Below are 27099 nucleotides of genomic sequence, written 5' to 3'. Positions count from 1 at the left end.
TGCTGGATCTGTTGGAACAAAGACCAGGACCCACTGCGGCCCTTTGTGGAATCAGTTTGACACCCCTGATTTAGAGGGTTCTGGGCTGACAACCACAATTAAGATCATTGCTAGGCTAATCGCCGACAACATACACGTATGTATGTAGTGAGAGTGCTATCGCTAAACCATATAAACATTAAAAGCCCTAGCTCCATTGACAAATGACATGAAATACATTAGACTTGACAGTGGATGTTAGCAAGAACAAAAGATTTTGAATTGAAAATTTCGTAACTCACCTTTCCAAGCACAAGATAGATTCCTGCCGAATTTTCGTGGACGTTTCACCCAACCAGCAACGAAGTATTTATAAGCGTCCAAGCTCTTGAAGTTTTTCAAATTTTCGTGAGAATAGGCTGATTTTGTGTGGACAAGATAATTGTAAATATCAGCGTAGCAGATGTCAGGCAGACAGGGCGAAGACAGTGGGTCGAAAAACATCAATTTGGGCATCAAATATGGATCTGGCGACTGTATAGAACGAAGCTTTTCCACATAACGCCTTTTATGCAACACATCCAGTGAGTTTACGGCATCAGAAAGCACCGGGTCTTCCATGAAATGCATTTTAAATTCCTCGATCAATTGAAACCAATGCTAATACAGAGACAAAATGACGGACAAGTGGGCGGAACCATACAGCGAGCACGTGGTTTTGTGACGTCGGTGGGTAGGGTATATAGTACTGGTACGGAAGAAGAATGGCGCTCTAAGATTTTTTGTGGACGACAGGAAGCTTAACTGAATTTCCCACAAGGATGCCTTCCCCTTGCCCCGCATCGAGGAGTCTTTAACCTGTTTGAAGAAGGCTGCCTAGTACTCAATTCTGGATCTCGCTTCAGGCTATTGGCAGGTTGAAGTGGCCCCAGAGGACCAAGAAAAGACTGCTTTTGCAAATGCACTGGGGCTCTATCAGCTTACACAAATGCCTTTTGGCCTCTGCAACGCCTAACAACTTTCCAACAGTTGATGCAGCGTTGCAAGGCTTCCTCTGAGCATGACTACTTGCTGATTTGGATGATGTCATTGTTTACTCCGCAGATTTCCAGTCCCACTTAAACCACCTAGAGGCTGTATTCCAACGACTCCACGACCATGGATTGAAACTTCAGCCCAACAAGTGCCGCCTCTTCCAGCAAGGAGTAACGTACCTGGGCCATGTTGTCAGTCGAGGGGGAGTGTCCACCTACCATGAAAAACTGCAAGCCGTAAGAGACTGGCCAGTGCCCTCCACTGTAAAGAAAGTTCGATCCTTTTTAGGTTTTGTGGGTTACTACCGAAGATTCGTCCCTGCCTTCTCTTGAATCTCTGCCCCGCTGACAAAACTGCTACAAGGCACAGCTGATCAGTACTCCTCCCCAGTGACCTGGACAGCAGATTGTCAAGGTGCGTTTGACAAATTGAAGCAAGCCTTGCTATCAGCCCTATCCTGGCATACGCAGATTTTACTCAGCCCTTCAAACTGTAGACTGATGCCGGCTTCGATGGTCGAGAAGTGGTCCTCTCCCAGGTTCAAGAGGGGCAAGAGCGAGTAATTGCCTATGCAAGTCATAATTTGGCGGGAGTAGAACATAACGACCAGAACTAGAGCTCTTCTGAATTGGAGCTTCTAGCTTTGAAGTGGGCAGTGACAGAAAAGCTCAAAGATTATCTATAGGGTGCTGAATTTACAGTATATAAAGATAATAACCCGCTGGTACACCACAATACTGGGAGCTGTAGAGCAAAGGTGGGTGACCCAACTGTACAATTAGTCATTCCACATCAAATATCGCCCAGGCGTAAATAATCAAAATGCAGATTTATTGTCCAGGCTTCCCAAAGCTGCTAGAGTTGACTGTCAGGCAAAAAGGTTGGAGGAGGTGGTCAATGCAGTCAGCGTGGTCGAGCCTCCTAACGGTGGCAGTCTGTGGAGAGAGCGACAACAACGAGACAGAGATTTAATCCAGTTAAAAGAGTGCTCCAAGCGGGGAAGGGTAGTCCTAACAAATTGGGAAATGCCTACTCGTCATGGCTGGGCCTCATGCTGCAGGAATGGGACCGGCTGATGGAACAGGATGGAGTTCTTCACCGTAGGGTACAAACGCCAGACACTGGGATCCCCATGCATCAGGTCATTGTTCCAGCACAACATACTCGAGAGCTTTGAGCTGAATATCATCAAGCTGCAGGGCGCATGAGCCCGGAGAAAGTGTTGTCCATCATCCGGAGGTCGTTCTTATGGCCAAAAATGAGCAAGGAGGTGTAGGCCTGGACCAGGGATTGTCAATGTTGCCAGGTCAGTAAGGCTGGTTCGTGTACTCGTGCACCACTTCAGTCCATAAAGACAAACTACCTGTGGTAGGTTGCAGGGCTGATTTACTTGGCCTTAACACTGAACCCCACATTGCTCCTGGTGCTGCGTCACCAGTAGGTGGATGGCGAGATAGTGTAAAGCGCTTTGAGCGCCTTGAAAGGTGGAAAAGCGCTATATAAGTATAACACCATTTACCATTTGAGTCGCCCTGTTGATGCCATCCATACATATTGGTGATGACTGATCTCTGGCAGTGCCTACGAAAGACCAGACCGCAGCTACTACAGTCAAGGCCCTGTGGACATATTTAATCCAGCCTTTTCCCAAAGAAAATTCTGACCGACCAAGGTGCTGCTTTCCAGTCAACCCTAATGCAACAGTTGTGTGGCATGTACGGATGTGCCAAAGCACAGCCAACACCATACCACCCTTAGGGAATCGGCATGTGAACGCTTCAACCAGACCCAGTTGGGCTTGTGTAATGGTTTCACCTTGTATCCGTTGTGGAACGTGGAAACCTCCCCGCCGATTCCTTCATGTAAGGATACTAACAGCTGCGCCCGTTAGCTATGTGCCCTCATCACCTTGTTCTGGCCGGGTCTTTTAAGCGGGAGTCACCTTTCTTTCATTGAGGACATCGTGGGAGATTGCTTGTGGAGCATATATTTTTTCCTTTTATTTTTCCGCTCTCGACCTGTCGAACCACAGGAGTGGTTGTCGAAGGGGAGATCGGTGGCGAGCTAACCCAATTTTCGAACCTGAACTGGACACCTTTTTTGTTTCAGCTGGGAATCTGGTAGGAACTTTCCATAATATTCAACAGTGATTCACATGTGAGCTCACATAGCGTTTTGGGACTGGAATAAGACGTTAAAGGGAAAAACACTAAGTGCACTTAGTAAAGTTAGGGTGTGTAAAGTAACAGTTTTTGGATACATTGAGCATTTGTTTCATGCATTTAACTTGTTTCCTTTTCAATGTACATATTGTAAATAGTTTAAATTTTTTTTTTTTTTTTTATTACACACAAAAACCCCCACAATTATTTGTGTCTTGAGTTTTTTTTGCTTCTGCCGGGTGCACGCTGTCTCCTGTCAGTCGAGTCTAGCTTCTGATGCACTGGTCCAATAAATAAACAAGTTATAATCAGACTACGTAAAGTGATACAAGGCAAACTTTGTCACTTGTTAACCACCGGGTTACACTTGCCAAGTTCCTTGGATGTTCAAGATCACGCCTGGTTGCATACAAAATTGCCTGAACTGCTCCAAGCCTACAACACCTCTACCCATGCAAGTACCGGGTTGTGCAAGTACCCCCATTACGTACTTTTTGGGAGACATGCAAGACTGCCAGTTGATATAACTAATCACGTGAATCCACCACAGCCCAGTCAGACCTTAGAGGGGTGGGTTGAGAGCCATGACCATGCCCTTAGAGATGCGTGTGTGAAGGTGAAGAGGCAGACCGAACAACGACAAGCCTGGGATCAGGGTCAATAAAACCGAACTGCTCATGCCTTACCTCTGTTGCCTGGAGAAAGGGTTCTGGTGAGGAATTTTCGTCGGAGGGCCCATGGGAGGCTTGCTCTACAATGGGGCCCTCAGCGATTTGTCAGGGCCTTTTAGTTGCCGTGTTGCCTGTCTCTCGTTACAAAAAACATACTGTGGACTGAAGCTGTCGGTGGTCTATTGGGGTTAAAAGTACCTGTGTGGTGACCTAAGTACTGAAATACTTCAAGTTGTAGTTAGACTTGTATATGACGTCGTATTTAGTTTCAAATGTTTTATTTGCAATTACTTTGTTGAGTCTTTTATGCTCACCTTTAGTAGGTAGTATACATCCTGTAAGAGGTTCAAGTCAGGATATGATCTTGTGATGACTGTTTATGATGAAATATGTTTTACCTGATTGGCTGTTGGTCTGAAAATGACAGTGTGGTCTACAAGGAAACGGTATCATCAAATATACAATGTTCTTTTGGGTTAGCTTAGGGTTGGCTTGGTGACAAAGATTTGTGACAGAGACTTGGCTGGTTTCTTCTCAGCTTATGCTTGCTATCATATTTCCTGTCAATTGTCACCTTTAACGCTATTTTAGTTTTTAGTCAAAGGCAGCCCTTCTTTTGAAGTCAAAGCCAACCACATTTGAACCACACAAGAATCAGACTTGAGCCACATCCATTATGCTTTAAATACAAAACATAAAACTATAGTTAAATGGTGTATCGCAACTTTTTCCATAATAGTATAATAGTAATAGTAATAGTAGTAATTAATTAGAACTATGTGGTAATTGTAATTTTAATCATAATTCTTATTTTTTATTTCAAGATGAAAAAACTGATGAGAAACCTTTTGAAGGAATGTGATGAGACTCAACGTATTGTAATGAGATATAACAAGTATAATCAAATTTAAAATAATATATTCTAAAATAATAGAAATATGAGTAATATGTTGAAAATAAATTTATAGACAAAAATAATAGCAATCTTGAAAAAAAAAAAAAATGTATGACAGATTCTGTCTCACTCAAATGTACTGTAGTATTAAACCTTTATATTAGCAAAGCAAAACAAATACAACGATCGCAGCCTGAAAAAGTCTTGTTTTTCATGAAATCATTTCAACAGCAAACATGTTTCTTTCCGCTCTAACAAATGTAGAGAGAACAGTTATTTTTCTCTGACATACAACAATAAATGAGACCAATATCCTGTTGCTTTGCAGCGTTACCCCAAAATCCCACAAAGTCAGCCACAACTCAGCTCCGATCAGTTGCAGACCGCCTGCGTGTGGGCTGAGTTGCCCAAAGCCTACGGGGCGGCGTTTGTATGGCAGCACATGACGAAAATTTCGACAACATTTTCTCACATTTAGTACCACACAGTGTTTAAAATGGTGTGAAATTTTTAGTTTTTTTTTTTTTGCACATTTACAACATTATTTAGCAACTTATATATTTATTTTTAAATAAGTTTTGGACCTGATTGTTTAAATACTAAATATTTGATTTAAATCTTAAATTTATGGCCTATATCATAAATGTTAAATCAGGAAACGGTCAGAAATAAATATTTAGCTTAATATGCAAATTCACATAACTGGAGACCGGAAGTAACAAAATAAAAGCTGGTGGAGCAGCTCAGACTGTCTGTTTACGTTGCTTGAAAATGAATAAAACCTACTCAACGGTGGCAGTCTGCTCTTGGACATGAGTCATTGTGATAATAACAATATATAGGTAAAATAGATGTTTAGGAGAAATTATTTAAAGAGTATTTTGTGTGCTCCAGCTCTTATTTTGTTACTTCCGGTCTCCAATCATGTGAATTTGAATATTAAGCTAAGTACAGTGATACCTCAGCTCACGAACATAATTGGTTCCCAGAAAGTGTGTGTAAGGCAAAAAGTTTGTCTTCCGAACATTTATTTCCCATAAGAAACCATTAAAATGAGAATAATCCGTTCCCAGGTCCCCATAAAACATAATTTTCTACTAAATAAGCCTTAAAACTACACAAAAGTATACCTTATTTTCTTTAATGTCTTCTTAGGCTTAGGCCTGTGGTGGGGTCTTTTTCGGTCCCATAATAGCAAAAGTACACCCAATATGGTCCAAAATGTCTATCAAACACAAACCATGTCAGCACTCAACGAAAGGGAGGGGACGAACTGGGACGCCGTGAGCGTGCGTCAGCTTCTTGTGGCGCTGTTCGACCGCGTGGCTTGGTTGTACTTTGTATGTTGTACTTTCTGTTTGGTCAATGTTAAACTGCAGGACTTGGTCCGGCCGCAGGTTGACGGACCAGAAAATAGACCTCATCCGTGTTTTTAGTCTGACGGACATGAGAGGATAGACTCAAGCGGATCCAAATCAGAGTTGAGTGTGTGATGTCGGCCACCTCATGTCGATTAAAATAGAAACCTATTGTTGCGTTGTTCGGAACGGACGGACGCTGAGCAGACACGGACCATATGAAATTTGGGGGTTAGACTGCTGGTCATCCCACTTTCAGTACGTTTGCGTGTCTTACGCAAGTCGTGAGCGAACCCTCAGTCCCTCTGCTGCATTTGTTTTGCTTTCCACTGCAGTGAAGATCACAGTCGAGTTAAGCCGAGAGTCTTCTGCCTACAGGAAAAAATTGGTCAGATTGACAACCTCTCGCAACTGAACCGACAAAACTGAATCAAAGAACACAAACATTTAATTTTAGATGTCCTGGAAAATCGGCAAAGTCCTTGATTTGAGCTGACACAGAAGCTGGAAACAGATAAAATTAGAATAAATATGAGTGGTATGAAAAAGGTGGTATTACATTACAGCTAACATTACCTGAGTTTTGTCCCACTATGATACTTATCAGAAAGGCGATGATTAGCAGACATACGGTCAACATACCAGACAAAGCCACTAGAGCTGGTATCCCCTCTCTTGCTGTTTCTAATGAAATTCAAGGAGAGAAACCAATGAATGATCCAGCTAAATGCTGAAAGATGTATTTGAAATGAACTTGGTCTGATTGTGTTGACACTGACTAAAAGAGCTCCAAAGGGACTATGCTAATGCATTTCAAATGATTACACAGTTGTACTTTAACTGATTCGGCATGATCCAGTAATCTTCTTAACCGCTTAGCCACACGAGGGTCGTGGGGTTGCTGGAGCCTATCCCAGCTAACGAAGTGCACCTTTGCAAGTGTATTCATACCAGTACTCGTATTGGAAATAAACAGGCGAAAGCTATATGTGATCATTGGGATTTTGATTCCAACAGGCAAAAAAAAAAAAAACTGGAATAAGACCAATAACAATCAGGGTATTATTGATACATGATCAGAATCGGCCGACAATACAAAGCTAGGTATCGGTATAGGGGGTGAAAAAATTGTATTCGAACAACACTACTTCCATATTTGTTCACCTAATGATGGTTTTGATTTCATTTACACTAACAGGTCTTTTGGAGTGCATAATTATTTTTGCAAATAACTTTACCCATAAAATAGTTTTTGTCTTTTTGTAGCACCCAAGATGACATTAATAGACCTTTGTAAATCACACATGCATCCATCTGGATTTTTTAAGATATAAATGCATATATATAAATTGAATAAATAAAGGAAAAGAATGCATACATATATATAAATTGAATAAATAAAGTAAAAGAAACAGCAAGGGTTTGTAGCAATTCAAGCTATTTGTAGTTTTTCAAAAACACACTTAGCTATTTACCATGAGTGATGTATTTTGTAGTGTTTCCCATGAAAATCTCTCCACATGTGGCCACTGCACAAGAATAGGTCCCAGAATCGGAGACGCTAAGGTTCTTTGAGAACGTGTGAAGGCATTTCCACGCCGAGCCATCTTCAACTTGTGTGCATCCTTTATGAGCATAAATGAAGCTAGGATTTAAATCCTTTCTTCCATCTCTGAACCAGTATATTTTGTGTCCATCTGTACACGTTTTATTTGTGGAAGGAGCAAGGATCGAGCACTGTAAGGACACGGATGGACCATGTCGGCTTGCATCAGACCTGAAGTCTTGAGCGTTATCGTCTATGAACAGAAATTAAACCACTGCAACATTAGAGCTCTTTCAAATAAATCTTACATGTCATATCATCATACCTGTGACTTGAAGAAATGTTCCATTCAAAAATGTCAAAGCATAGTTATGCACTTTAAAACAGTAGTAGACAGCCATGTCACTTTTCTGCACTTGACTAATATGCAGAACAAACATTCCTGTTTCTTGTTTGGCAGTGATGTGATCTCCAGAGTATAAGCTCCCGTTTTTCACAAATTTTGAATCAATAGATGACACTCCAAATAAAAATTCGGGAAAGGTTCCAGAAACAAGTCGGATCCAAAGAAGACTTGCATGCAAACTATTGCCTCGTGGACATCTCAGAGTGACACTTTGCCCGACTGCTCTGGTTTCTGTCGTGAAATCAGGACCACTCGCACATTCTGAGCAGAACAAACAAACAAACAAAAAAGAGATGTTAAGAAGAGTCATTTACAGTATTATCTTGAAAATATGCTCACTAGGTATAGACTTGCCTCCATATGGAATGAGCAGGAACAGCAGATGAACCGCCACCGGCATTTTGTCGTTATTTCAGCAAGTGAACAGCTGTCTATCTAAGACACTATCATGCATTGATTGACTTGAAACCAATCGCAGTAAAGGGGAGGGACTAAGTTACTGATTTCTCATTGGTTGTTTCCTGTGAACATTTTTCTTCTAAAACTTCTCCAATTATTTTCTTTATAGTGCATGTATGAATTCCAAAAAGGCAAGGCAAGGCAAATTTAGTTACAGAGGGGCAAATAAGTATTTAGTCAACCACTAATAATTATGCAAGTTCTCCTACTTGAAAAGATTAGAGGCGCCTGTAATTGTCAACATGGGTAAACCTCAACCATGAGAGACAGAATGTGGAGAAGAAGAAAAAACAGAAAATAACATTGTTTGATTTTTAAAGAATTTATATCCAAATTAGAGTGGAAAATATGTATTTGGTCACCTACAAACAAGCAAGATTTCTGGCTGTCAAAGAGGTCTAACTTCTTCTAACGAGGTCTAACGAGGCTCCACTCGTTACCTGTATTAATGGTACCTGTTTCAACTCATTATCAGTATAAAAGACACCTGTCCACAACTCAGTCAGTCACATTCCAAACTCCACTATGGCCAAGACCAAAGAGGTGTCGAAGGACTACAGAGACAAACTTGTAGACCAGCACCAGGCTGGGAAAACTGAATCTGCAAGAGGTAAAACGCTTGGTATGAAGAAATAAGGAGCAATAATTAGAAAATGGAAGACATACAAGACCACTGATAATCCCCCTCAATCTGGGGCTCCATGCAAGATCTCACCCCGTGGCGTCAAAATGATAACAAGAACGGTGAACAAAAATCCCAGAACCACACGGGGGGACCTAGTGAATGACCTACAGAGAGCTTGGACCACAGTAACAAAGGCTACTATCAGTAACACAATGCGCCGCCAGGGACTCAAATCCTGCACCGCCAGACGTGTCCCCCTGCTGAAGAAAGTATACGTCCAGGCCCGTCTGCGGTTCACTAGAGAGCATTTGGATGATCCAGAAGAGGACTGGGAGAATGCGTTATGTTCAGATTAAACTAAAATAGAACTTTTTGGTAGAAACACAGGTTTTCGTATTTGGAGGAGAAAGAATACTGAATTGCATCCAAAGAACACCATACCCACTGTGAAGCATGGGAGTGGAAACATCATGCTTTGGGGCTGTTTTTCTGCAAAGGGACCAGGACGACTGATCTGTGTAAAGGAAAGAATGAATGGGGCCATGTATCAAGAGATTTTGAGTGAAAATCTCCTTCCATCAGCAAGGGCATTGAAGATGAGATGTGGCTCGGTCTTTCAGCATGACAATGATCCCAAACACACAGCCAGGGCAACAAAGGAGTGGCTTAGTAAGAAGCATTTCAAGATCCTGGAGTGGCCTTGCCAGTCTCGAGATCTCAACCCCATAGAAAATCTGTGGAGGGAGTTGAAATTCCGTCTTGCCCAATGACAGCCCCCAAAACATGGGCCCAAATACCAGCAACAGTGTGTGAAAAGCTTGTGAAGAGTTACAGAAAACGTTTGGCCTCCGTTATTGCCAACAAAGGGTACATAACAAAGTATTGAGATGAACTTTTGGTATTGACCAAATACTTATTTTCCACCATGATTTGCAAATAAATTCTTAAAAATCAAACAATGTGATTTTCTGTGTTTTTTTCCCCCCACATTCTGTCTCTCATGGTTGAGGTTTACCCATGTTGACAATTACAGGCCTTTCTAATATTTTCAAGTGGAAGAACTTGCACAATTAGTGGTTGACTAAATACTTATTTGCCCCACTGTATGTAGAAAATAAATTTATAGACAAAAATACGAGAGAAAAAAAATTGTAATGAATAACAGATTCTGTCTCACTCAAATGTACTGTAGTATGAAACCTTTATATTAGCAAAGCAAAACAAATACAACGATCGCAGCCTAAAAAAGTCATATTTGTTTTTCATAAAATCATTTCAACAACAAACAAGTTTCTTTCCGCTCTAACAAATGTAGAGAGAACAGTTATTTTTCTCTGACGTAAAACAATAAATGAGACCAATATCCTGTTGCTTAGGAGCGTTACCCCAAAATCCCACAAAGTCAGCCACAGCTCAGCTCCGATCGGTTGCAGACCGCCTGCGTGCGGCCTGAGTTGCCCAAACATCTCTCATCCGGTCCGTGCAACCGCGAACGCATGCACAAAAGGGAAGAGAGGACGTTTTATTTTCTGTTTGGTGCATGCTAAACTGTAGGACTTGGTCTGGCCGCAGGTTGACGGACCAGAAAATAGACCTTGTCCGTATTTTTAGTCAGATGGACAGAGAGGACGGACTCAAGCGGATCCGGATCAGAGTTGAGCACGTGATGTTGACCACCTCGTATCGATTAAAATAGAAACCTATTGTTGCGTTGTCCGGAACGGAGCGACGCTGAGCGGATATGGACTATATGAAATTTGGGGGTTAGACTGCTGGTCATCCCACTCTCAGTACGTTTGCGTTTCTTACTCAAGTCGTGAGCGAACCCTCAGTCTCTCTGCTGCCTTTGTTTTGCTTTCCACTATTGTGAAGATCACAGTGGAGTGAAGGCGAGAGTCTTCTGTCTGCGGGGAAAAAAGTGGTCATATTGTTAACCTCTAACAATTGAGCCGACAAAACTAAATCAAAGAACACAAACATTTAATTTCAGATGTCCTGGGATATTACCAAGTCCTTGCCTTGAGCTGACACGGAAGCTGGAAACACAAAGCAGAATAAAGTTGAGTTGTATGAAAAAAATGAGATTGCATTCCAGCTAACATTACCTGAGTTTTTTTCCACGATGACACTTATCAGAAAGGCGATGATTAGCAGACATAAGGTCAAAAGAGCAGACAAAACCAAAAGAGCTGGTAACTCCTCTCTTGCTGTTTCTAATGAAATTCAAGGAGAGAAATTAATGAATGATCCAGCTAAATGCTGAAAGATGTCTTGTGAAATGAATTCAGTCTGACTGTGTTGACGCTGACTGAAACAACCCTAAAGAGACCATGCCAATTAATTTAAAATAACACAGTTGTACTTTGCTTTAACAGATTTGGCATCATCATTCATCTTCTGAACTGCTCATCGTCATGAGGCTCATGGGGGTGCTGGAGCCTATCCCAGCTAACAAAGTGTAGTTTTACAAGTTAGTTTTTCGTGTTGTATCAATATGAAGATTGTATCAGAAAAAAACATGCCAAAGCTATGTGTGATCTTTGAGATCTCAATTCTAACAGGCAAAAAAAACAAGGAAGAATCAGGATGCAATTGGTACAGTATCAGATTCAGCCGACCCTAATAAGCTTGGTATCAATATAAGGAGTGAAAAAATCGTATTGGAACAACACTACCTCCATATTTGTTCACCTAATGATAGTTTTGATTTCATTTACTGTACACCAACAGGTCTAAATTTTGGGATTGGACAATTATTCTTGCAACATACTTTTCCCCACAAAATTGTTTTTGTCTTTAATTTGCAACATTGTCATATTGTCTGGCTTATGATGATTAAAACAAAAGTGCAACCTTTCTGAAAATTTAGGAGATATTTACCGTTAATGATGATTGTTGTTGCATTTCCAATGAAAATCTCCCCACATGATGCCACTGCACAGAAGTGAGTTCCGGCATCGGAAGAGCTGATGTTCTTTGAGAAGGTGCATTTCTGCATTTTGTCATTTATAACTTCTCTACATTCTTCACGAGCAGAAATGAAGCTGGGTTTTACATCGTTAGTTCCAGCTTTGAACCAGTAAACCTGGTGTTTATCTGTGCAAGATTTATCCCCATAATGGGAAATGATCGAGCACTGTAAGGTCACGGTTGGTCCTGGTGGGGCCCCATGAGACCACACGTCTTGAGTAACCTCATGAATGGAGGATTCTGCTTCAGAAGAGTCTGGAAAAAAAAATCAACAAATATTGCTAAACCAAAAAAACGAATAATGGAAATTTTCTAATCTTGTTGCTAGTGTCGTTGGATGTTTGCGCTCGTTGCTTTAGAAGTGCTCAGGGCTACTTGTCACTAAGAAACTGTTGAACAAGGCGTTTGAATGGGCTGTTTCTACAAAATAAATGTCTGACAGAACCGTGTGTACACAAAAGTTTTCTTTAGGGATTATGATTGAGTTACAGCTCATGAATGAGATAAATCAACAGTTAAAATCCAAGGTATTAATTGTTGTAAATTTCAGAAATTGGCAAACACATTTTACTGCAGCATAATTAACATTGAATTTCCACACATTTTCAAGACATTATGTATGTGCTTTGATTTAAAATTAAAAGTTAAACGAAATTGGGTGCTAGTTCAACAGGGTCCTCTCCTTTTTTTCTTCATGAACCATAATATATACAATTTCAGTGTAATTCCATAGGAACCAGATTATTTGGAAATCTATTTTTAAAGGAAATTTTATTTTAAAAGTAGTTTTGCCATGAAATTAACTGATGATTTTTTAAAAATTGCAGATATAAAAAAATAAATAAATAAAAAAAAAACTTAACTGCTAACCAGAAACAATATCTCCCGCCCCGATTTTGAATGAAAAAAGTTAAAACTAAAGTAATAAACTTTAACTCAAAACCAGAGATATTACATGCAATTTCAAAATATATATTTTTTTACTCAATTTCAGAAAAGCCTATGTTCTTTTGAACTCAATAGTGTGTATGTATATAGATATTATTGGTACATTTTTTGGGGTACCATACGGTATGTTTTTTATGATGTAAGATACAGTATATGCCTTGGTGAACAAAAGTTAAATCGTTGCTTAGATGGTTAAACTGTCAATGAGCAAAAATATTATATATTGCAAATTAAAATGACTTGTTTCTTGAAGCCAAATACTATCTATTCTAGTCATACTTACCTCTGACCTGCAGAAATATTCCTTTCAAAAATATCACATCATGAATCCAAGGTGTCCAGCTGAAACAGTAGTAGACTGCCACATCACTTTTCTGCACGTCATTAATTTGCAGAACAAACATTCCTGCCTCATGTTTGGTGACGATGTGATGTTCAGTGCTTGATGGTTGCGCTAAATCAGAGGCTGTGCTTTGAGCTAAAAATTCAGGGAAGGCTCCAGAAGCAAGTCGAATCCAAAATAAAGTAGCCGAGCCCAATAGATCGATGCGGGGACACCTCATTAAGACATTTTCACCAACGACATGGATCTCTGTTGTGAAGTTGGTACCACTTGCGCATCCTTAACAGAAACAAACACATAACAGAGATGTTAACAAGAGTGATGTACAGCACAAACATGATTATTATATAAACACTACGGTAAGCATGGACTTGCCTCCATATTGGATGAGCATGAGTAGCAGATGAAGTCTTGTCCGCATTTTGTCGTTGTTTCAGCAAGTGAAAAACAGTCCATCTAGATAGCATCATACGTTGATTGCCATAAGTCCAATCACAGCAAAGGGGTGGGAACAACTTCACTGACAAAGCATCGGCAGTTTGAAGAAAAAATATCTGTCCACCAAAACATTCCATTGTCTTCATGACTTTCTCATATCCTCTCAATTAAATCTTTACTGCATAACAGGCAGTTTTTATTTTTAGTTCTTTGAATAGTAAGCACTAAATAGTTTTGCTTGTCTTTCAGTATCAGAATTGTAAGATTGAAAATAGTTTGAGAGACTTTTTTTTCTTCAAGTTCCAAATCTGTTTGCTTTTAGTAATTGCATCAAATTTGTGACCTGCTTACCTTTCAGGCCTCTATTCGATACATCATTTCTATTCCCTTTGGGGTTTAGATCAGTAAAAATCATAACGTAGACTTCTCTTGCCTGATGAATGAATTGTTTTTCTGCCAAGTTCACATTGAGCTAGCTCATAATGAACACACACATTTTCAATGTACATACATATCTGATGTGAAACACACACACACACACACATTTTCGATGCACACACACATCTGACACGTCTAGCAGCGGGAGCCTGTTCTAGCGCCATACTATGGCGCTAGAACATACTATGGCCATACTATGGCGCTAGAACAGGCCCCGGCAGCGTCTCTGGAAGCCTATTCTAGCTCGGTTCTAGCGCCCATAGTATGGGCTATACTAGAATAGGCTGCGGAGAGGAGATGCTATTTCTCTTGTTGAGGGCGCACAGTAGCAGTTTTGTTAATCTTACTTTAAAACAGTACTTCTCAAATAGTTGGGCGCGCCCCCGGGGTGACTCGTGTGACCTCGGGGAACATGCTTTTTCTTTTTTTTTTTTTTTTTTTTTTGCCGTACTAGAATAAAGTGTACTTGCACATCCACTCATGGGTGGCAGTGGCGCTCTCATTTTCAAAGTGCGCGCAGTATTTTTGAAGTAAGCAAGTGCACACGGAAGAGACTCATGAGGAGCTGGAGAGCTGTGCGCCATTTTCGAAAGCCGTTTTCCAGCAGGACTCACGCAGCGACCCACTGTCTTCTCCAGTTCTCACATGTGCGCCCGAGAAGTGCCATTTTCGGCTTGGGATCGTCACGATGGCCGCCCTCACCTACGGTTCCCCCTCGGCCGCCGAGAATGCGCTTTTTGTGGGCCGTTTGCCTTTTGGCTTTGACATTTGATACAGTGGTAGATGAGGAAAGACCACTGTTTACTGTGTCTAAAAATGATTATAGCTGACAACCGGAAGCCAAATCAATTAAGACGCCACTTAAAGACATGAGACCCCAATCTCATTGATAAGCCGCTTGGTTGTTTTTCAGCAAAAACATGACGAATATTGCCAACAATCATCCCGCTTTGTCAGTATTATTAACCAGTGAGCACTGTAAGCATGCTCAGTGCAAAATAACCCCATACAATTGCAAACTGGAGGTGATACTGTGAGCAGCGAAAATATTCAGTTTTGTTTTTTCGGTCAAATTTTTTGGCATATTGTCCTCATGAGTTAATGTTTCTAATCAATTTGAATTTGTTATTATTTACTGATTTTATTTTTCAGTATCAAATGGTCAAAAATGTTCCTTGAGTGTATTTTTACAGTTTGGATGTTACTTTTTTTTTTTTTTTTTTTTAATTCAGGCAAATTGATGCGCGTTAAGTCTTTTCTGTTACAAACAAAACGATGTTAATAAAGTTATACTTTATAAGTTGATCTCTGTTATTTTCTCTAATAGGAAAAAAAAGATACAATGTGAGGTAGAGGCGTACTTATAATAGTAATATTATAGACAAATGATACTATTTACAGTGGCGGTAGAGTTTGGGAGGGCGCGAAACATTTACGTCTTCCTTGGGGGGGCGTCTAACAGAAAATAATTGAGAAGCACTGCTTTAAAAAAGTAATTAGTTACAGTTATAAATTACTTCTCCCAAAATGTAATTGAGTTAGTAAATTAGTGACCTCATTATAAGAGTAATTAATTAAGTAATTAATTAGGTTGTGTGTTGGTTCCCTCCTTGTGTGTCCTTGTAATTGCCATTGATTTCACCTGGTGTACCGCTCCTTGTGTATCCTCCAATCTGCGTCCACCTGTGTCACCCATCTGTTCCTCATTGTCTCGTTACCCTTTGTCTGCGTTTGTATATAAGCTCCCAGTTTCTTTTCAGTCCTTGTTGCGTCATTGTCAATGTCTATGTCTATACGAATGTCAATTTCAAGTCCTGTCCACGCCCTCGTGTACCAGTCCCTCTGTTTAAGTAAGTTTGAACATTGCCTTTTTGATCCCCAGTCCTTTTGGTTGTACTTTGTGCTTTTGGTTAGTTGTTATTAAAACATTTTTTGAGTTCACCACCACCTACTTTGCTGCTTTTGTTTCCCTGCATTTGGGTCCACACCACCTGCTTGCCCGCGTATTCCTGACAGATATAATAGTGCAATGGTATACAAACTTTACCTTTCAAATGCTGTCAGGGGAAAAAAAAGGCATTTTTGTTGTTGTTGTACTGAATCTGAACCGAACCATGACCCTCTCGACCGAGGTACGTACTGAACCCTAACATGTGTGTATCGCCACACCCCTAATATATATAGATATTTCTTTTAATATGCAGGTGAGGCTCTGAATTGCCTGCCTCTCCTATCTTTGCTCTATTTGTTTTGATTAAAGGTTCATGGATATGTCATTTTCTAGAAAAGTTTTGGGCGAGTGACTATTTTTGGTTAAAAATAAATAAATAAACGAAGGTAATTATTTATATTTATTATTCAAAATGTCTTTCATTTTTAGCTTGGAATCATTAATTGATGTCTAGAAAAAATTTTGTTTAGAAAAAATAAAATAAAGACTTTCAAAAATTATTCACTCGCATATTTTAAACTTTTAAACAAATAGGTCACAAAGAAAAAAATGGTGTCTGTAAAAAGTCACGGGTATCTACCTCATAACTATCACTTAATTGGATTTTTTTGTTTGTTTGTTTCTGTCGCATTTTCTCCAATATGTTCGATGATAAATAATCAATCCAAACAAAGAAAAACTGAGTAAAAACGTTTAAAATTGTTAATATATTAAAAAGAAAATCTCGACCACTCCTTGATGTCTGCAATTTTTGCATCGCGACCCTTGTTATATTACCATGTTTCACCCATAAAATCCCCAAAAAATCCAGCTGTGGCCATTCACAGCTCAGTGATCAATGTTACATGGAGTTTTTGGATTGAAACATGGTAAGTACACGATAATATCTCGTTCAAAGTCATGGCGTCTTTGAATATGCGCCCGCGTGCTCTCACCTCCAGTTAGGTTTTCGCTGTTTACTTATCTATTTAAATATTTTTTTAATGCCCTCCTGTTCAAAATTGTTCTTCCCCAGAAAATCGAGATTTTAAGCTTTCCAATGATGTATCACACATCCATTTGGACAATTTTGAAAGTTGGCCAAATTGGGGGTCTCAGAGCGGAACTTCAAGTCACCTGAGTATTTTCCGCCATATACATATGTATACTATACTATATATATATATATATATATATATATGTATAGTATACTATACAGTGTATTGTAGCATCTACAAGGACAATGCCAATTAGGTGATGATAATGTACACTCAGTAGGAAACAGTACATTATTTTCTATTAATTTTACCCACCTGGACACCACAAATTGTTGTAATTAAAATAAATAAATAAATGCTAATGAGAACACATATGCTATGCTAAAGCTCAGAGCCACCTAGCCAATCATCACTGTGTTTGCAACAGCGTCACCACTCCCTTCCCGCTATGATATCTCCCAGGCAGCTGTGATAAAATCAGGCAACTTGCTCTTCATTCAACCAAATTGTAGTAACGCACCCTTCATTTCCTCACTAACGGCGTTGCAAAGATGGGAAAAGTAATTAATTACATTAATCACTACTGAAAAAAAATAATGCCATTAAAAACGCCATTGTACTCTTACGCAGTTATTAACAAAACTACCCAGTAGTGACGTTACCCAACACAGCAGCCCATTTGATTGGTTGTAAAAGAAGGAGACATCCGATTGGCTGCAGATGTGCTCTGTTTAGAAAAAATGCATGTGTGTTTTTCGGCTGCGTGAAATGACTCTCAAAAAGATTCACACACTCTTGAGTGCGGTTTTCCACTTAAAAGCACATTATAAATGCCCGAAAGACAATTCATACACACATTTGATGAATGTGTATTTCATCTCAGACGTGGTTGTAAATCCCAAAATGTGTGTGTTTGGTGTCAGATTTGTGCGTGCATCAAAAATGTTTGTTTCGTGTCAGATGTGTATGTACGTGTGTGTGTTTATTATGAGACTGTCCTAGCTCCATATGTCATATTACAAATTGTTTCTGTAGACTTCTGAGGTAATTTAGTTGTTATGGTTGTTCTGCATCAGCGACACATTCAGGACTTTTGCCGAGTTTACACATAAGTTTGAATGTGTGGCGTTATTCCTTGCCATTGTGTTTTGCATACAACTTGGGTGGGTGGTGGCTTGTGTTTTATACCTACTGCGATTTGCAAGGAGCAGGACTTAAAGGAATACAAATCTAAATTAAAAATCTCACTCACACAAAGACTTTAGACATACTGTATGGAAACTCTACTTCTTTTGACACATTTTGATCTCCAGACTACTTCCACAAACGCTGCTTGGAAAGTTGAAGCCTTGTTGCGGATGCAATTTGAAAAAGAAAACAAAATGTGTGTGACATCAGTAGAGTAGAGTACTGGCTGAAACAAATATTTCCACCATTTGCGAAATCATGAAAAAATAAAAAATTTTATTTCATCTATTCGTTTTTTAATTTTATTTATTTATTTATTTGCAGTTATAATCATCATCACCATGTGGGAAATAAAAAAAACTGAAACAATGTTGGTGGTAATTTTGATGTGAATTAATTCTTTTTAGATCCAAATCAACATTTTCCAGATATGGTTCTTGCACTTTAGAAGCCATCAGATTAATTTCATCATTTTAGGATTCCCGAAGTCTGACATCAGTATATGTGCTGAATTCGTCCCTGGTCTGGTTCGATTTGCCGCTTTTCCTGGCGACAATAGTTGGGGCCGAGTAAACCAAAGAATCTTCCTCTCTCTGGGAAACAAGTCACGTGTTTTAAGACAAGAAGGTGGAAAGGAAGTAACACCTTGTTTTACGAAATTTCCGGGTTCGCAGCGAGTCAGTAACAGGCACACTTTTGCAAATAATACAATGTTTAATATAGAAAAAGGAAGAAAACAAGAACAATGACGCCAGCGCTAGATTGCTTCTAAAATCCCCGCGCTACTGTTAAAGCACACAAGAACAGTCAAAACTCTTACCGATTGATAATCGGGCAGAAAGCCTACGCTCAGTAGAGTTGCAGAGGAATACAGGCGTAGTTGACTCTTGGGTCTCCAGAAATGCTAAAACAGTGTTCAGCGTCTTGCAGCTACAAAAACTTCTACCGGAGAGGAAAATGTCCTCGGCTTATATAGGGATGCATGACATCAGGAATGAGGTCAGAGATGTCAGTCCCTTATGACGAGCCACTCGCCCCTTGTTACAAGAGATGTCCGTCCCTTATCGCAAATGAGGACGCGCTACTCGCCCCTTGTTACACATGTCTTTGTAATCAAAGTAGCGAGGAAGCAAAGTCATACATCACAGAGGCGCCAAAGTGGCAAAGCTCTAATATGGTACGGTCACTAAGGGAAGAGAAACAATGCAATAATGCTAATTCAATCCGGGGCATATATTCCGGGTATATTTATCCCATCATTCCACCCCTTGACCCGGATTGAATCCACCATTCCCTTAATTAATCTGCTGGCGATATACCACCTCATTTCGGGCTATAAATGTGGACACATTAAGCTTGGAAATGGTAGACCTGTGTTCCTCAATCATCTTTTGCAGCAACGTGGAACGGTTTAGGGCGCCTCTAAAGCGCTCCAGCTTTACTGCCCAAAGAGTTTTAAGGCTTCCCACTGAGCCGTAGTCAATCAACTTGTAGGTCTGATTATTCCAAGTGAAAAGTGTACAACCCGAAAATGGTGTTTTAGGCAACTGTGGATGTGGTTTCATAGTGGTTTTCCACATGCCAATTGCATAATGCCTGTGTCGTGTTAAAACATGCTTCATGATACATTACTTCTTTCATACATGCAATAACTTCGTCCGATGTGTCGCAGCCGCTTAAGTCATAAGTAAGATTGGTTTGTGGGCTAAACCATTCTCCTTGAGGTCTAACGAAATAATATGCATAGGTCGTAATCACAGGAAACACATGATATCTACAAACTACAAGGGGTTTAGCTACATCCATCTGTAACCACATTCCTTGACATGCAGATTCATTACGTATGGTTTTCTCAGGATGTCTTTACCCAGGACTCAGTAGAAATATTCCACACTTTACGCCATTGATCTACCGATGGCGATGTTACCACCCTTAGAAATCTTTCTTGTTGTAGTTTCATGTCTAAGACCTGCAAGTTACACTTGTTCATATTCAGTGCATTAGAAATATTGGTTAAAACTTCTTTGGTCTCCCCCCACATTGTCTTGTCCCATGACGGTTGGGAAGGATGTTGCTTCTTCATGGGGCACGACAGATGCGGGCAGCCATAGTCCCACAGTCAAGAGACCATGAGCCACGTCTCTTCCGGTGTTGGACAACATCGTTCTAGTGACTTCTCCGTCACGTGTTAGATATCAAGTGATGTTGGAAGTGAGGCAACCCTGTAGCTTCCTCCTAGTAGGGCACGTCCCCCATAAAGCAAGGAACGGTTGCGCCAGGAACTGCGATGGACTCCCCAGCGAGTCAGCGCTCATCATCCACCATGCAGAAAGGATGCAACGGATGGTAGCCCATGATCAGACACCATCGATGCGGTGCAATCTTCCGCGATCTTCCCGCAGACGTTCCCATCAACCGCCTCCACATCACACATCAATCACCATGCTGAAAAAGAAAACAGAATAAAATGCTTCGGAATGGACAAAGATTGGGCACTCTGAAGTTTGTCCATTCCGATGATCCATTCCACCGAATAGATAGCTTTTAGCAATTGTCCCATTGAAAGGGGGAGTTGAACCTACACCCTATTCACATTCCCTTGCTAAAGGTTGTGCGATTTTATCGCCGGATTTCACAATGAACAGTTCAGGGGTTAAATTGGACATTACAACCCCCAATTCTCCCTGATAATCGGCATCGATGACTGCCGCAAGTATGGTTACCCCTTTACGTGACAATCCAGACCCAGGTAAAATGTGCCCGTAGTGTCCCTTGGGACGTCTAAGTCCTAATCCAGTTGAAACTACTTTAGGTATCGCGGGAATTAAAGTGCTCGTTTTAAGGGCTCGTAAATCAAGACCAGCCGAACCTGGCGTAGCTCGAACAGGTAATTCGGCGGTTTCCGCGATCTTAGAAATTAGTGTGGCCTCCGCCCCTGTGTCCACCAGAGCTTGGACTTTTCGGAATTCTTCCAACGAATCTTCATTTTCACATGAGGTCGCGTGTCATGACCTGACCAATTGGAATGATGAGCTCTGATGGAAAAAGGTGGGGCTTGGCCTCCATCCTATTCCAAATCCAAGAGGCTAGGATAGAGGGAAGAAACCTTCTCCCCCCTTTGTTCCTTTCTCTTCTGTCGATGTTGTTTGTCCTTGGTTCGCTTGCTCTTTTTCACTGAACGCACCCTTGTTGATTCGTCCTCCTCAGAAGTAGAGGAGGAGGCTTCCGACTCTAGGGGTGGAGGGGGTGGAGCTGTCGGAACTGCTCGCCCCTCCTCTCTTAAAACGGACCGCAGCACCTCCTCCGTTTTCTTCAGTGATGTTCCGAAGGATGCTTCTAAACAACTGACCTTAATCCCCTTTTTCTTGCACAGTTTTCTCAGTTCCGGAGTGGGGAGACCGTCTATCTCTCTAAACGGCACTCCCGCCTTCAAAAGAGCGTTCCACAAGTCTCTCCTAGACGGCCCTCTGGCCGCTGGAGAGACTCGATAGTCTCGCCTGGGAGGAGGAGGAGGACTAGTTGTCTGGCGAGGAATCTCCTTCCGGATGACCTCCCAGTTCCCTAAACTCCCTAATTCAGACATCATACTTGACACTTCAGCAAGCGTTTGATTCTGATTTCCTACCATCAGGGTTAAAACCAGTGACTTATAAGCCGGTGGCGCAGTTTTGATCATAGCATCACGCACCGACTTCGGGACCGGGATATCTTGAACTATCTCCACCTCCCCATTCCTCAAAGCCTCGCGAACACACATGCGCAACATGCGCTGTTTCCCTTCCCTTATGGTCTGCCACTCCCGGTCGAGAGGGGGCCAATCCGACGGAGAGGGATAGCGCGTCGACACGGCTTGAGCATACACGTTTCCCACAGTACGAACGTCGTCTCCCAGTGCACGAACATACAACCGAAATTCGGAATTCACCACAGGATCGCGGGACATTCCAGAAAATCGATGTCCGTCTTGTGTGTCAATCTCAGCCTGCCATGCTCCTTCTTCCAATAATCTAACAATCCACAAGTCCAAAGGTTCGTCGGGTTTTTGACGAAATTTGGAACTCAAATGAATCACCTCTTTGGAAGTATAATCCTCCATAGACTTATATACCTCAGGAGCAGGCTGTTCACGTAGTCTTTCCTGATAAATAGGTTGACCATCCCTGTCTAGCAGCGGAGCGCCATCCTGATCAACCATTTGCTCGCGAATCGGTGGGAGAATATGTTCCACCTGTCGTCGTCGGGATATGGGACGTTCCTGATAATTCCCATGGCTTTGCGCATTCCAAATATCCCCATCCCACGTTTCGGGATCCCACGAACTGGTGTTCTCTAACGAGGACGCCACAAATGCCCGTACTTTAACGGGATCAGCGCGCCTTCGAGAGAGTTTGCGCTCTCGAGCTGGTAAACGCCCCACGCACTCAACCGCTTGTTCACACATACGGTGTAACCGATCTCGTTGGCATTCTAGCAATTTAATTTTTTCCTCTAAAATGCCTTTTTCACTTTGACAATTGTCCAATTGTACTTTTAGTTGTGACGCCTCTCGTTCAGCGTCCTCTAATTTCTCCGTTTGAATCCTCCACGCCGTAGCGCAGACCCACATGCGTCGTTGGACCCCACCCAACAATGCTTTAGCTGGGATCCCTACGGACGACAATACCTTTTTAACATCGTGCGCAGTACTGTCCCCTAGCGAATCCTTCCATGATTCGGGACGACCACCGCATTCGCGCAAACACGACGCGATTCCGTTCCACGGTTCTTTTTCCCAACCAGGAGTTACTACCGTTCCATCGATAGACTCCTCGGATTCTTCCACAATAAATTTTCGCAGCTTCTTAAACATCGTTCTTCGCAGTTTCTTAAACATCGTTATTCTGTTACGGCTCACTTAGTATTAACAAAATCCCAGTAATACTATCCTAGTAATACTATCCTGGTAATACTATCCTGCCGACAACGCCAAAATGTTTTACGAAATTTCCGGGTCCGCAGCGAGTCAGTAACAGGCACACTTTTGCAAATAATACAATGTTTAATATAGAAAAAGGAAGAAAACAAGAACAATGACGCCAGCGCTAGATTGCTTCTAAAATCCCCGCGCTACTGTTAAAGCACACAAGAACAGTCAAAACTCTTACCGATTGATAATCGGGCTCAGTAGAGTTGCAGAGGAATACAGGCGTAGTTGACTCTTGGGTCTCCAGAAATGCTAAAACAGTGTTCAGCGTCTTGCAGCTACAAAAACTTCTACCTGAGAGGAAAATGTCCTCGGTTTATATAGGGATGCATGACGTCAGGAATGAGGTCAGAGATGTCAGTCCCTTATGACGAGCTACTCGCCCGTTGTTACAAGAGATGTCCGTCCCTTATCTCAAATGAGGACGAGCTACTCGCCCCTTGTTACACGTCTTTGTAATCACGCATCACAGAGATGTCAAAGTGGCGAGGAAGGAAGCAAAGTCATACATCACAGAGGCGCCAAAGTGGCAAAGCTCTAATACGGTACAGTCACCAAGGGAACTTAGAGAAACAATGCAATAATGCTAATTCAATCCGGGGCATATATTCCGGGTATATTTATCCCATCACACCTGGAGAACGTTTGGACTCACCTTCTGTACACGATTGGATCTTTTATTCCATGTTTGTGGACAAGCTGAACATTGAAGAAAGAAAATGCAGTTTTAGAAGCACTGGCATAAGATTGAGTTATGATTAATATTGTGTCTCTTACCCTTGAAGCAAAAACATTGTTTGGTCTTGAGGTTGTATATGAGGAGGACTAACAGAATGAAGCTTAAGGCCAAAGCAGCACCCAAGATGATGTTAATAGAGGTTAGTAGACCGCAGCTGCAGGCATCTGAATTTGATGATAGGAGTACCAACGTTTTACAGCAATTCAAGTTATTTGGACTTTTTCCAAAAATATTTACAGGACCTTCAGTGATGATTTTCTTTGCGTTTTTCATAAAAATCTCCCCACATGTGGCCACTGCACACAAGTAATTTCCGGCATCGGAGGAGCTGATGTTCTTCGAGAAAGCATGAACACATTTTCGCATTGAGCCACCGGTATTCTTTTCACATTCTTCTCGAGTGTAAATGAAGCTGGAATGTGTGCCATTTTTTTCAACTCGGAACCAGTAAATTTTGTGCCCATCAAAACAATTTTGATTCTTAGAATGAGGGAAGACCGAGCACTGTGAGGTCATGGACCGTCCTGATTGCCTCCCATTAGTCCTCCTGTCTTGTGTGACTGTAATGACAGGGGGTTCTGCTTCTGGAAAGTCTGAAACACAATTCAACTTGAGGTCATTTAATGCGGCAATGGTGCTCAATTTACTTTTTCTGAGGGAAATCAAGCTTAAGCAAAGCGCTCCTGTCACAACCTGTGAACGGGAGAAATTATATATTTATGTAAAAAAAAAAGTATGTAAGTAAGTTCTGAATTTTTTAGTATTAAATATATTGAATGTTAAATATATATTATAAATTTTCATATTTACCTTTGACCTGCAAAAATATTCCCTTCAAAAATATCACATCCTGAACATATGTTGTCCATTTGAAACAGTAGTAGACCGCCATGTCACTTTTTTGCACTTGACTAATTTGCAGAACAAACATTTCTGTTTCTTGTTTAGCAATGATGTGATGTCCTTTGCTTGACGTCAAATTGTTGTTTTCCTTAAAGGCTTCACTATGAGCTAAAAATTCTGGAAAAGTTCCAGAAACAAGTCGAATCCAAAAAAGAGTTGTGCGAATACGGTCTTTGCTATAGGGACAGCTCAGAGATACACTTTGTCCAACTGCTTTGGTCTCTGTTGTGAAGTAGGGACTAATCGCATATCCTGAACAGAACAGAACAGTCAAAAACAAAAAATATGTTAACAAGAGTAAAACGCAGCTCAACCATGTTTATAAATTTACATCGCATGGACTTGCCTCCATATGGGATGAGCAGAAGCAGCAGATGAAGCGCCGTCTGCATTTTGTCGTCGTTCAGCAAGTGAACAGCAGTCCATCGAGACAGCATCACACAATAATCGACTTGAATCCAATCACAGCAAAGGGGAGGGAACTGCTTCACTGACATCTCATTGGCCTTTTCTACTGAAACTCTGTCCACTAAATTTGTGTCTGCATTATTTTGTCATAGCTTCTCAATATACTGTTCATGTATAACACACAGTTATTACGTTTATTGAGTTGCTCTCCTATATAATATACATCTACATGCTCATCATCGAATCAATAGACAATTTGGAATGTGTGCTCTTTTCCCAAATTTTTAGATTTAGTTATTTTCAGTTCTTTGAATGTTGAGCACAAAATATTCTGCCCTCATTCTTCAGATTAAAAAAAACAAAACAATACTACAAAAATGTATGTAAAGATTCCAAAAGAAAAATTTGATGAATGAGGCAGAGCAGATAAAGATTTACTGTATTTTATGGTGCATAAAAAAGACAGATTTAAAATATTTTGAGATAATTTTTTTAGTCGTTGTTTAGTCCTTTGATTTTGATAATTGTGTCAAGCTTATGACCTACTGACCTTTAATGCTGCTCTTCAGTAAGTCATTTGCAGTCCATATAGGGTTTAAGTCAGTAGAGTTAAGGTCAGTAAAATAGACTTGGCTTGTCAAAAACCTAATGCTTCCCTTACCTGATTTACTCATTAGTTGGGTTCACTTTACAAACAGTTGCGGTGGACATCTGTTCATTTTGTCATTATGCTCATGTTTTTCATCAACAAAGATGTTTGAAAAAGACACCCTTCGTGACTTTAGATGAGTTATACAGATGAGAATGAATGTGTCGCAATATTCCGTTCTATTGTGTTTTGCACTTTCTTGGGTGAATGTTGGTGGGCGGGGACTTTTCTGTCTGATATACTGCAAGTTGCAAGGAGCTTAACTCAAAGTAAGACATAACTACCTGAAAAAGTCACTTACACTAGCAGACTTGAGAGTAGACCTATACACTGAAAAAAATATTTCAAGCACTATGTAAATGTTACATTAACATATAAGTACGCATGGTGAATAAAAATAACATGAAAATAGCAAAAAAAATATGTTTCATTTTACTACATCAATATTTGTGAGTAAAGATTCAACAGTATTCTCTATGTGAAATATCCATATAAAAATTAATATCTTACAAATGAATTTGTATCTGACTCACAGAATACATGGTGTAAATATTTCTAATAATAAAAGCATGTAGCAATAAAGTGTTCCCTTGAAAAACTACATCATCCTGTATGAAGAAACATAAGTTCGCGTCCCGTATTGAGCTTACAAGGAACGAGCTTTTGTCCCATATTATCATTACACTCGAAAATGACACTGATACTCAGTGGCGGTGTGATTGTGCGTCTGAATGGTTGTCTCTCTCTGCGTGCGTCCCGCGACTATAACATGCTGCATTACTTTTTAAATTGTACAGCACATATTTTTTTAAAAAGTGAAAATTTGATATCATCTGCTATAAATGATTTCAGTTGCCTTTGCCGAGTTTCGACTCAGGTTTTTACATATATGGGCAACACAACATTTCAGTTACATTCACTTAATTTATGTAAGTACAGTGGGGCAAATAAGTATTTAGTCAACCACTAATTGTGCAAGTTCTCCCACTTGAAAATATTAAAGAGGCCTGTAATTGTCAACATGGCTAAACCTCAACCATAAGAGACA

General features: G+C 40.6%; 1 long non-coding RNA gene across 1 annotated transcript; it reads right to left on the bottom strand.

Moving 5' to 3' along the window:
• Positions 1-18835: 18835 nt before the first annotated feature.
• Positions 18836-24272, bottom strand: LOC130923807 (uncharacterized). Its single transcript, XR_009064787.1, has 3 exons — positions 24130-24272; positions 24008-24051; positions 18836-18982 (listed from the first exon to the last, which is right to left on the bottom strand). It is a non-coding gene; the product is annotated as an uncharacterized LOC130923807 (long non-coding RNA).
• Between the last annotated feature and the right edge of the window lie 2827 nt (positions 24273-27099).

The sequence above is a fragment of the Corythoichthys intestinalis genome, chromosome 11, assembly GCF_030265065.1.
Source record: "Corythoichthys intestinalis isolate RoL2023-P3 chromosome 11, ASM3026506v1, whole genome shotgun sequence".
Lineage (NCBI taxonomy): Eukaryota > Metazoa > Chordata > Actinopteri > Syngnathiformes > Syngnathidae > Corythoichthys > Corythoichthys intestinalis.
The sequence above is the reverse complement of the archived record's forward strand: the minus strand, read 5'-3'. Positions and strand labels throughout refer to the sequence as shown.